Raw genomic sequence first — 11338 nt, 5'->3', positions numbered from 1 at the left:
GCGTCGCCTCGTGCGCCGCAGGTTCCGTCGGACAGAAGTCGCCCCGTTTACGACGGCGCGGCGAACAAAACTAGCCTCCCCGTTTTTTTTTTTTTTTTTTTTAATATACACTGTATATTTGGACTCGCTGCACATAAATAAGGAACGCACCCGTAAAGGAGTTTGAAAGGAAGAAAAAAAAAAAAAAAAATCCACCCTATTTATCACCCGTCTGTATTCGTAGGGCTTTTATTTAGCGACGAAGTGACTTTTTGGGGAGGGAGGAGGGGAGGGGTGAGGGTGGGGGTGGGGGTGTGGAGGGATTTCCAGTCCGCTTTAGTTTCCGCGGTTCCCGGACCGGAAATGTAAAATCCACGCCGACGGCACAGACCCGGAAATGTGAGTTTCGGGACAAATATCTGGATTTTTCCGTTTCAACGTAGCGGTCGCGAGCAGGGCGAGGATAAACTGTGAATTAAGACACGCGGGTGGCCGTAAAGGTAGCACGGAGGCCAGCGGGCCGGATTGACAGGAAGGGATGGAGGAGGGAAGGGGGGTCAGCGGATCGTCCTCCATCCGCCCGGCCGGGACGTCTCCCATCGTCCGACGCTTTATTTGGAAGGAGAGTTTAGCTTCCCGTTTCCCTAAACGGTCGCCTTACAAGAGTCGATTAAAAGTTGCCCGAGTTTGGACGTCGCGTACTGCGGGAACACTTTAGTCCGAACCGGCCGCGCGACTCGACGTCGGACCTCTATTTGTATACGTGTGGCGTTTCTTTGCGTTGACGTTCTTCGGACAGTCCGGACCGAAGACGCGCGCCGCTTAAACCGAGCGGCGGCTCCGTCCCAGGACGGCGTTCGACGTCTTCGGCTCGTTTTGTTTTTCTTCCCGGCGCGTCCTCCGGTGCGAGGTGGGGGCGGTGGAGGCGTTAGAAAACCACTCGGGGGAGGAGGAAGGGGGGGGGGGGGGGACGACGTGAACCGAGCGGCGTCTTTTGAACCGGGACTTAGTTGTTAGTCTTTGTGTTTCTGCGATTTTGACCGCGTAACCCTTCGGACGCGACCGCGGCGGTTTTTTACATTGTAACGCACACCTCGTGTTCAAAATGTTTACAGAAGCGATCGTTTCGTTAAACCAATGTGCATCGATATGAATATTTATGGTTTGTTTCGAGGGCAGTTTTTCCCCCTGTTTATTTTTTTTTTTTTGTATTTTGTATTATTCCCTTTTTTTGTACTTTGATTTAGACGTCGGTGTACAGGAACAGTCGACTTTTTCGGTGACTTTACGAATAACGCGGAAAGTCCAGAGTGTCATTTCACCTTTTCCCCTCCGACGTCTGTCTCTGCCACGCCTCTAATTTATGTTCCTGTCTGTGTGTACTATGGGAATTACTGTATTTGCTTGAAGGTCGTTTTTTTTTTTTATAGTTTTTTTTTTTCATTTTTTTTTTTTTTTTCATTGAATAAAATCAGAAGTAATTTACAGCGCAGCTTTGTCAAAGTTATTTCAACAAAAAGGAACAACGAGAACAAGAAGAAGAAGACGAGGGACCGTCTGGGGTAAAAGCGTAAGTGCACCGCCGGCCTGTAGGGGGGGCAGTATCATTTTCGCCGCGGCTAATCTGAGGGGAAGGGGGGGGGGGGGGGACCGGATGGACTCGCGCGCCCCGCCATTTTTAAAATTTGGGACGAGGCAAAGGTAACGACACGGCGGTAGTTAAGTATGAAGAAACTGTCGGAGCCGAAATATGCAGAAAAGCTGTAATTATCGTCGAGGGACCGACGCCGACAAAGAAAAACGGAGGCGAAATGAGCAGTTTTGGAAAATGCCGTTTGTTCGGGAGTCTCCCGGTGAAGGTGTCCGAGAGGAGGAGGGAGGAGGAGAAGCACGAACCGTCCGACCGGCTTCATTCTCCCGGTACGTCAAACAATTCAATGTATGTACTTTAAAATTGTGTGTTTTCAAAGTAAAAATGGTGTAAATGTGACGAATACGTGCGTGTGCCAAAAAAACAAACAAAACAAAAAAAACACTCGTGCGCATGCGCACGAAAAAGTCGAACGATAAAATGGAAATACGGGCACACGTGGATATGGAGTCTGTAGGCCACCGTAGATCGGAGGGAAACGTAAACAAATGAACAGAAATCATGTCAAATGCAGATTTACTCGCAAAATAACCTGGTAGACTTGTTTTTGTGTTTTACTGTAACTAGAGCTATCAAGTTTCAAGCTGGCGAAACGTCAGATTAGTGTCCTTTAGGTCAGGTAGTTACTTTATTAATCCTTTATTTATTTATTAATAATTTTTTTTTTTTCGCTGCAGCAGCATACAGGAAGCAATAAGATAATAATAGAACAATAGAAAGCAATACAAAATATAAAATATAAAATGCACAGTACAGTCTATATATATACAAACAACCAAGAAACACAGACAACTGTGTTATTATTGTGTGATGGATTTTGCCAGAGGTGCAGGTCAGGATTATCCAATACGGACAATAGTTTGTTCAGCGTCCTCCTCTCCACCACCTTTTCCAGGCTGTCCAGTTTGTAGCCGGCCTTCTTCACCGGTTATATCGACCGACGTGAGGAAGGACCGTGTCGTTGAGATTTGTTTGTAAGTGAGAAGTACCTCCTGAAAGCAGAGGAAGTAAGTTACATGCAGAATGTAAACTGATGAGTTAATTTGTTTTTTGATTTGGATAAAATAAAATAAAAAACAGGTATTACAATTATTATCATTAATTTAGAGAAAACAATTGGATGCGAATCCTTCTGCCCTTTGTCCTCACAGTAGCAGAAGGTAGGTAGGTATGTATATACTTTATTAATCCCCGAGGGGAAATTTTTTCGCCACAGCAGCATACATACAGGAGCAATAATAGAAACAATAGAATAAAATAATAATAGAATAGAATAATATAATAGAAAAGCAATAAAATAAAAAATATAAATATAAAATGCACAGTACATACAGTATATATACAGTACATTAAATATCTATATAGAAGCTGCATTGTTTCAGACTTTTAGGGCAATAGGAAAAAGTGAGCTTGGATTGTTTCAATTCTTTGAGGGTGCAAATTAACACACTTCATTGATTGAGGTGATGAGTCAAAAAAAAATAAAACTTAAAAAAAACAAAGGGAAATGGGGTCTTGTAAGAAATGCACTTTATAATTTGAAGGTGTATAAAAGAGATAAAAACACATTTAAATAAATACAAATATAATAAAGCAAAAATCCCATATTATTGCAGCAGCAATCGTCGTATTTGTATTAAAAATACAGGAATGTGCAGTTTTTAGGCCGCCGGACTGAAAACGAGCTGAATTTATGACAACAAACCAGGAAGCAATAAATTAAAGTTTCACCGTAGTGTTTTTTTAAGGAGACGCAAAAAATAAAGTATTTTTGAGGAGCATTTACAGGAGAAAAAAAAATGCGGCTTTACTTGAGGTTGTTGGGATTAAATCTAATAAAAGATAAAAGATTACAGGACAGTCAGGGAGGAAGTACAATGCAGCTAAATTGTCTTCATTGTGTTTCTGTCTTATAACAAATATTAGCGGTAAAATGTTGGAGACACGTCGCATCATCCGTTTTGTCTCGTCTCTCAGGAAAGCGGGACGCCGGCGGAGACGGACGGGACGGTTTTGAATAACGGACCGATCGGGATCGGCGCAGCGGGTAGGTCCTCTTCTTGTGGACAAATGACCACAATCACACAGAATCTGCATCATCATCACAAAAACAAGCAACACCAAGACAACACAGACAATCAATCACACCTTCTCCAGCAAACGACCCGTCCATTAATAGTCACTCCCGATTCCTTTGTATCTGCTTTCGTATGGTAAACCTGTAGGAATCAGGAGTGACTGTGTATATATGTATGTATGTGTATATATACAGTTGAAACCAGAAGTTTACATACGCTGTGCAAAAAGACGCATAACCCTTTATTTCTCACCGTCTGAAGTTAAATCAGACTAAACCTCTGCTGTTTCAGGTCCGTTAGGATTACCGAAATTATGTAACGTTTGCTAAATGTCACAATAATGAGAAAGAGAATATTTTAGAGAATTTTTCATGACTTCCTTCAAGGTCAAAAGTTTACATACAGTTCCTTAGTATTTAGTAGCATTGCCTTTGAACCGCACGACTTGGGTCAAACGTTTTGGGTATCCTTCCACAAGCTTCTTACAGTACTCCGAGTCAGGTTTGTCGGCCGCCTCGCTCGCACGCGCCTTTTCAGATCTGGGCTTTGTTGTCCTCAAGCCACTTTTTTGTTAAACTATTTTGGCAGTACGCTTAGGGTCATTGTCCATTCGGAAGACCCAATTGCGCCCAAGTTTTAGCTTCCCGGCTGATGTCCTGAGACGTCGCCTTAATATTTCCCGGTAATGTTCTTTCTTCACGATGACGTCTATTTTACGAAGAGCTCCAGTTCCCGCTGCAGCAAAACGTCCCCAAGACACGACGCTTCACAGTTGAGATGGTGTTTTCAAGTCTACAAGCTTCCCCCTTTTTCCTCCAAATGTAACGGTGCTCCACTTTAGTTTCATCAGACCACAGGACACGTCTCCAGGAGTTAAGGTCTTTGTCTCGGTGTCTTTTTGACGTTTCTTTAGGAGTAACGGCTTCCTTCTTGCCGAGTAGGCGCAGGACAATGACACTTTCTTACCAGCTTCAGCCGTCATCTTCACAAGGTCTTTAGCTTTCGTTCATCTCCGGGACACGGAGCGAAAGTCGGACATTCCCACGTTTATACTTGCGTATAATTGTTTGCACAGATGAACGTGGCACCTTCAAGCATGTGGAAATGGCAGAACCAGACTTGTGGAGCTCCACGATTCCTTTTGACTTTTCCATGATTTCAAACGAGGAAGCAGAGCGTTTGAGGTGTGGCCTTAAAATACATCCCCAGGTGTGCCTTCAATTAACTCACATGTTGTCAGTTAACCTATCAGGAGCTTCAAAAGCCATGACATCATCATCCGGGCCCGCCCACGTTGTTTAAAGACATAGTACTTTTGACCTCAAAGAAAGTAATATAAAATTCTCTAAGAAATTCTCTTTGTCATTATTGCGACATTTAGCAAAAGTTAAATAATTTAGGTAATCCTAACGGACCTGAAACAGGAGAGGTTTAGTCTGATTTAACCTCAGGCAGTGAGTGAGAAAAAAAGTGTTATGTGTCTTTTTGCAGTGTATGTAAACTTCTGGTTTCAACTGTATATATATATATATATACTTACGGTAGTAAGTAAGTAAGTGTCTTTGTTGCCCTGAAGTGATGTAGCTTTGCTGCAATATTGGACCTTGTGAAGTGTTGTGTCCATGTTTATTATGAATGAAATGACACAAGCACAAAAGGCACGTCGCAGCTTTGATGTGTGTATCTATATATATATATCTACATACACACACATATATATATGTATGTATATACGTGTGTGTATATATATATATATATATATATATATATATATACACACACACACGTCTAGAAATGTAGAAATTTTTTTACAGAAGTCAGGAACAAGAATTTTTTGTGTTAATTTTTTTTAAAACAGGCAAAAACTTCAGTGCCCCCCCCCTTTGTAATCAAGACAACTGTGCGAGGAGTTGTGGTTCAGATTGATAGAGCAGTGCTTCCAAAGTGGTTGTCAGACATATTACTTAATTTGCAGACCCAACTGACACCGTGCGATCTCCAGTAGATTTAAGGTCGGGGGGGGGGCAAGTACAGTCACATCCCAACCACTCTACCAGGTTATTGTGTCCACTGGACACAGAGGAGATATACACAAAGATATATATACATACATACATACACACCGATATATATATATATATACATACATACATACATACATACATACATACATACATACATACATATATATATATATATGTACACTTCAAAGCTGCGACGTGCCTTTTGTGCTTGTGTCATTTCATTCATAATAAACATGGACACAACACTTGACAAGGTCCAATATTGCAGCAAAGCTACATCACTTCAGGGCAACAAAGACACTTACTTACTTACTACCGTAAGTATATATATACACATACACACACATATATATGTATACAAGCTTGGTGAATGTAAATAAATGCAGTTGTGAACAAAAAAAGTAATATTTTAATAGTGTCGTGAAAAAAATGACTAAAACACAGCGGTTAAAAGCGATGTTTTTTATTTCCATTTCAAGCCGGAGGACCGAGAACACAGGAAGGACACAGACCGGACCGACTGGGACCCTAAACGTGCCGAATGCAGGTGAGGTTTTCGCCACAGTACATACAATTAAATATGTTGTTGTCATATATATCTGTGTGTATATATATAATATATAGATTATATATATAATATATATATCTGTATGTATATATATATAGATATCTGTGTATATATATACATATACATATATGTATGTATGTATATACGTGTATATATATATATAATAACATACATATACACACACAGATATATATATATACATACATACACACATCAAAGCTGCAACCTGACTTGTGCTTGTGTCATTTAATTCATAATAAACATATATATATATATATATATACAGTGAACCCTCGTTTTTCGCGGGGGTTACGTTCCAAATAGAAACCGTGATAGGCGAAATCCGTGAAGTAGTAACCTTTATTTTACAATTGAAATAGATAGAACTGGACATTAAATATATCTACGTTACATATAGTCGTAATGTGATTTCAATGCACGATGCAAATCCGTGAAGCAGCGAGACCGTGAAAGGTGAACCGCGTTATAGCGAGGGTTCACTGTATATATATATATACATACACACACACCGATACATACCTATACAGATATATACACACATACACATTATATATATACACACACACATATACAGATATATACACACATACACATTATATATATACACACACACACAGATATATACACACATACATATATGTACAAAGATATATACACATACATATATGTACAAAGATATACATATAAACATATACACATTATATATATATATATATATACATGCATAGATATATATACACACACATATATATGTACAAAGATATATATGTACACATAAACATATACATACATAAATACACACACACATAAACATGCATACATACAGATATATACACACATTATATATGTATATATACATACACACATATATGTGCAAAGATATACATATATACACACATATATATATACAGTGAACCCTCGCTATAACGCGGTACACCTTTTGCGGTCTCGCATCGTGTTCTGCATTCTGATTGGCTGAACAGTCTCTCCGCTTCTTCTCTACCTGTTTGTCAATAACGTTGCGGTGTAATATGTACACGTATGTAAAACAGCTTGCCAAATTTACAAATTCTCTTGCAATTTCAAGTTTTGCTAAAACCCATAATGTCGACAAAACGTTCTGCACCGACAAAGGCACTTGCGGTCGGGCCCAAAAGGCAGAGGAAGATGCTAACTATCGCAGAAAAAGTTAAACTTCTGGACATGTTAAATGAAGGTAGAAGCTATGCGGCTGTAGGTCGCCATTACGGAATTAATGAATCTCCCGTTCTAATCCAATGACTCGGGTCGCGGTGCTGATCTCGATGATTAAAATTATTATTTTACAGTAGTTATTTGTAAAAAAAAAATTTTAAACAGTACTTTTATTTGTTAAACAAATGCTTGGGCCTGTAAAAAGGTTTTGTTCTTTGGTTTCAATGTACAATAATTGCAAAAAAAATAAAGGTTACTACTTCACGGATTTCGCCTATCACGGTTTCTATTTGGAACGTAACCCCCGCGGAAAACGAGGGTTCACTGTATATACACAGATATATACATTATATGTACAAAGATATATACATATATATATATTAGATGTGGAAAGTTGTTGTGATGCAGATTCTGTGTGATTGTGGTCATTTGTCAGCCCGTAACCACTTCTGTACAGTGCAGAGAACTGCCGGACTGAAAACAAGCCTGATTTATCAGATTTAAAGTAAAGTTTCACTGTAGTTGTTTTAGACACAAAAAATAAAGTATATTTGAGGTGAAAAAAAAATGCGGCTTTACTTTGAGTTGGTTGGGATTAAATATAATCAAAGATTACAGGACAGTCAGGGAGGAAGTACAGTGCAGCTAAATTGTCTTCTAACAAATATTAGCGGTAAAATGTTTGAGACACGTCGCATCATCTGTTTTGTCTCGTCTCTCAGGAAAGCCGGCTTTGAATAACGGACCGATCGGGATGGGCGCAGCAGCGGGTAGGTCCTCTTCTTACGATTTGTTGTTGAGGGGAGTCACGTGACCGATGCCCATAAAAGGGCAGATAGAAATGTAAATAAATGTAGTTGTGAACACAAAAAAGTGATATGTTAATAGTGCGGTGAAAATAATTACGGTTTTTATTTCCATTTCTAGCCGGAGGACGAGAACACGGACCCCTAAACGTGCCGAACGCAGGTGAGGTTTTCGCCACAGTACATACAATTAAATATGCCGTTGTTGTCATGGTAGCCACTCGGCCCACCAATATACCTGTACGAGTTCTGTCAATCACTGTGACAGATTAGAAACCGAAGTCACGTGAGGCCGGTTCCTCCCGGAAACTATGGTACTGATATAAAACAGAAATTTGTTGTATACGTGAATATAAATATTGGATAACGAGACTTGTATTTGAAACGTAAACCACGTCTGAATGTTCTCACTGTGTGTTTCTTCAATAAACTACACTCCGACGCTAAAAGTTTACTTCCACGGTGCACAGTGTTGATGGAAAGAAAAGATTTGTCTGTCTTTCCACATCTAATTGACGACTCCCCTGACCTACACAGGTTTACCGTACGGAAGCAGATCCAAAGGAATCGGGAGCGACTGTTAACGGACGGGTGTCGTTCGCTGGAGAAGGTGAGTAGCGTCTGCGGAAATCGGTTTGACAGTGATTGATTCTGTTCATTTGTCAGCCCGTAACGACTTCTGTACGGGTTGTCGCGAGTTTCAGCACTTGTTATTGTAAGGATGTTTGTGAGCTCATTGAAGTTGGACATCTGGAGTAGTTAAGTTTCAAAGGTGCACATTGTGTTCTGATTGGCTAAACAGTACTGTTAAACAAATGTTTGGGCCTCTGATTTGGCTCTTAGTTTAGTTTCTGCACCAAGTAATGTACTAACTCGGGTTACTTTTGTAACATTTGGACTCCTATGTTTATTTTTTGTCTTTTAATGGCTGCGCATTAAATCAGGCAAAATCTCTCTGCAGGCAGGTAAGAGCGTGAGGCAAAATCTCTCTCTCTCTCTCTCTCTCTCTCTCTCTCTCTCTCTCTCTCTCTCTCTCTCTCTCTCTCTCTCTCTCTCTCTCTCTCTCTCTCTCTCTCTCTCTCTCTCTCTCTCTCTCTCTCTCTCTCTCTCTCTCTCTCTCTCTCTCTCTCTCTCTCTCTCTCTCTCTCTCTCTCTCTCTCTCTCTCTCTCTCTCTCTCTCTCTCTCTCTCTCTCTCTCTCTCTCTCTCTCTCTCTCTGGGCGCGCGTACGCTTCCTCAGTGTCTGGTGAGAGCGGGTAGGACGGGAACCAAACCCGCTACCTTTGACATGAAAGGCACCAAGCCTAACCACTGCGCCACCGTGACGCTACAACATACAACTTCTCTCGGTAATTTTGACATCCGTTTTGGACTCGGACTTTAAAAAAAAACAACCGCCTCACGGCCCGCGAGTCCTCCGAAAAATTTAATTAGCAAGTCCAGCTAACTTTTGTTTACCACTTACATTGACATCGCGTATTCGTCGGCCTCTACACATTTCGCTCCGTGTACACGTTACACAACAGACATATATATATATACTGCTGTAGCAAAAACATTTCCAAACAAAGTCTCTAACTATTAAGCTAACAACAAATGAGTCGCAGTTTTATTAGCGACATTTCATCCGCTATCGGTGCACTTTACAAACAACACGGGAGTATAACATGCACTATAAAATATACAGACGTTAATGAATGTGGCTCTTCTATTGATTTAAGATCTTAGTAGTTTATCACTTTAGCTTAAATAACAGAGCTGTGGCATCAAATTAAAATGTAATAGTTAACATTATTTTAATGACAAGAACTTGTAGTGAGTTTTAGCATTCAGCAGGTTCAGACACTATAGGTTACATTAATACCGTAACGGTTAATTGTGCGTACACCGGCAGCTTGTTAATAAATATGCACGCTGTCCTCATTTCAGTTACAAATCTGAGGACGTAAACAAAGTGTGGCTCCGTTTGCGCCGACATAATTTCTTGGGTTATTTAAGGATCCTTCTTTTCGTTACCCTGAGATCAAGAATTTAAAAAATTGCAAACTTCTAAATCGCATATTTATTATTATTCGATCGGAAGAGCCCGGATTACACTTGATAAAGGAGCTCGGCCACCGATTGTGCGAGTTCTCCCACTTAAAAAGCTACTTTGACTGTCCTCTCGTCTTTCATTATATTTAATCTCAACAAAGTCAAACCTCATTTTTTTCCTCCTCGAAAATACTTTATTTTTTTGCATCTCTCAAATATTAAACATATCCATTTCTGTTGTTTATAAATCACACAATTTAGGTTTCTTAATATTGAACTGGAGCCAACTTGTTTCCGGTGGAGGAGAATAGACGCTGGTCATTTTAACAGACTTCTTTGTGCTACTCCAGATGTCCAATTTCAATGAGCTCACAAACATCCTTACAATACAAAGTGCTGAAAGTCATTACAGGCTGGCATCATCGCAACTACTTTCCACATCTAACCAGGTTTAACAGACAAGAGGACCTACCTGCTGCGCCGATCGGTCCCGCTTTCCTCAGAGGCACAATGGATGATGCGACGTGTCTCAAACATTTTCCCGCTGATATTTGTTAGAAGACAGAAACACAATGAAGACAATTTAGCTACATTGTACTTCCTCCCTGACTGTCCTGTAATCTTTTATTATATTTAACCTCAAAGTAAAGCCGCATTTTTTTCACCCTTGTCTAAAAAAACTGCAGAGAACACACGATGGTTAACACGTACAGTAGCTGTGTACACTCACTCGAGTTCAGAGTCTGTCGCGTCTTGGGGCCGTGAAGTCCTCCTCTGAAGGTTTCCTCTTAGGCAGCAGCTTCTTCACATTCTTTGGACTCTTACTCATGTCCTTTAAAGAAAGAGCACAATAGAACTGGAGGGGACGAACGTCGACTGGCTGATTAAATACATTTGAGTAGGTCTTGTGCATCGTGCTCACTGACAAGTGGACAAAAACTGATTGAAGTGATTTCATAATGATGACTTCACACAATTTCTGAC

General features: G+C 40.4%; 1 long non-coding RNA gene across 1 annotated transcript; it reads right to left on the bottom strand.

Annotated features, from left to right (window-relative positions):
• Positions 1 to 7911: 7911 nt before the first annotated feature.
• LOC138620817 (uncharacterized) lies at positions 7912 to 11102 on the bottom strand. The gene is made up of 3 exons (XR_011310904.1): positions 11085 to 11102; positions 10827 to 10898; positions 7912 to 7989 (listed from the first exon to the last, which is right to left on the bottom strand). It is a non-coding gene; the product is annotated as an uncharacterized lncRNA (long non-coding RNA).
• Between the last annotated feature and the right edge of the window lie 236 nt (positions 11103 to 11338).

The sequence above is a fragment of the Brachyistius frenatus genome, unplaced genomic scaffold (assembly GCF_029030835.1).
Source record: "Brachyistius frenatus isolate BFR_SWC_R1_liver_20210118 unplaced genomic scaffold, ASM2903083v1 Contig_26, whole genome shotgun sequence".
Classification (NCBI taxonomy): domain Eukaryota; kingdom Metazoa; phylum Chordata; class Actinopteri; family Embiotocidae; genus Brachyistius; species Brachyistius frenatus.
Note: the sequence above shows the minus strand (reverse complement) of the source record. Positions and strands in the feature narration are given on the sequence as shown.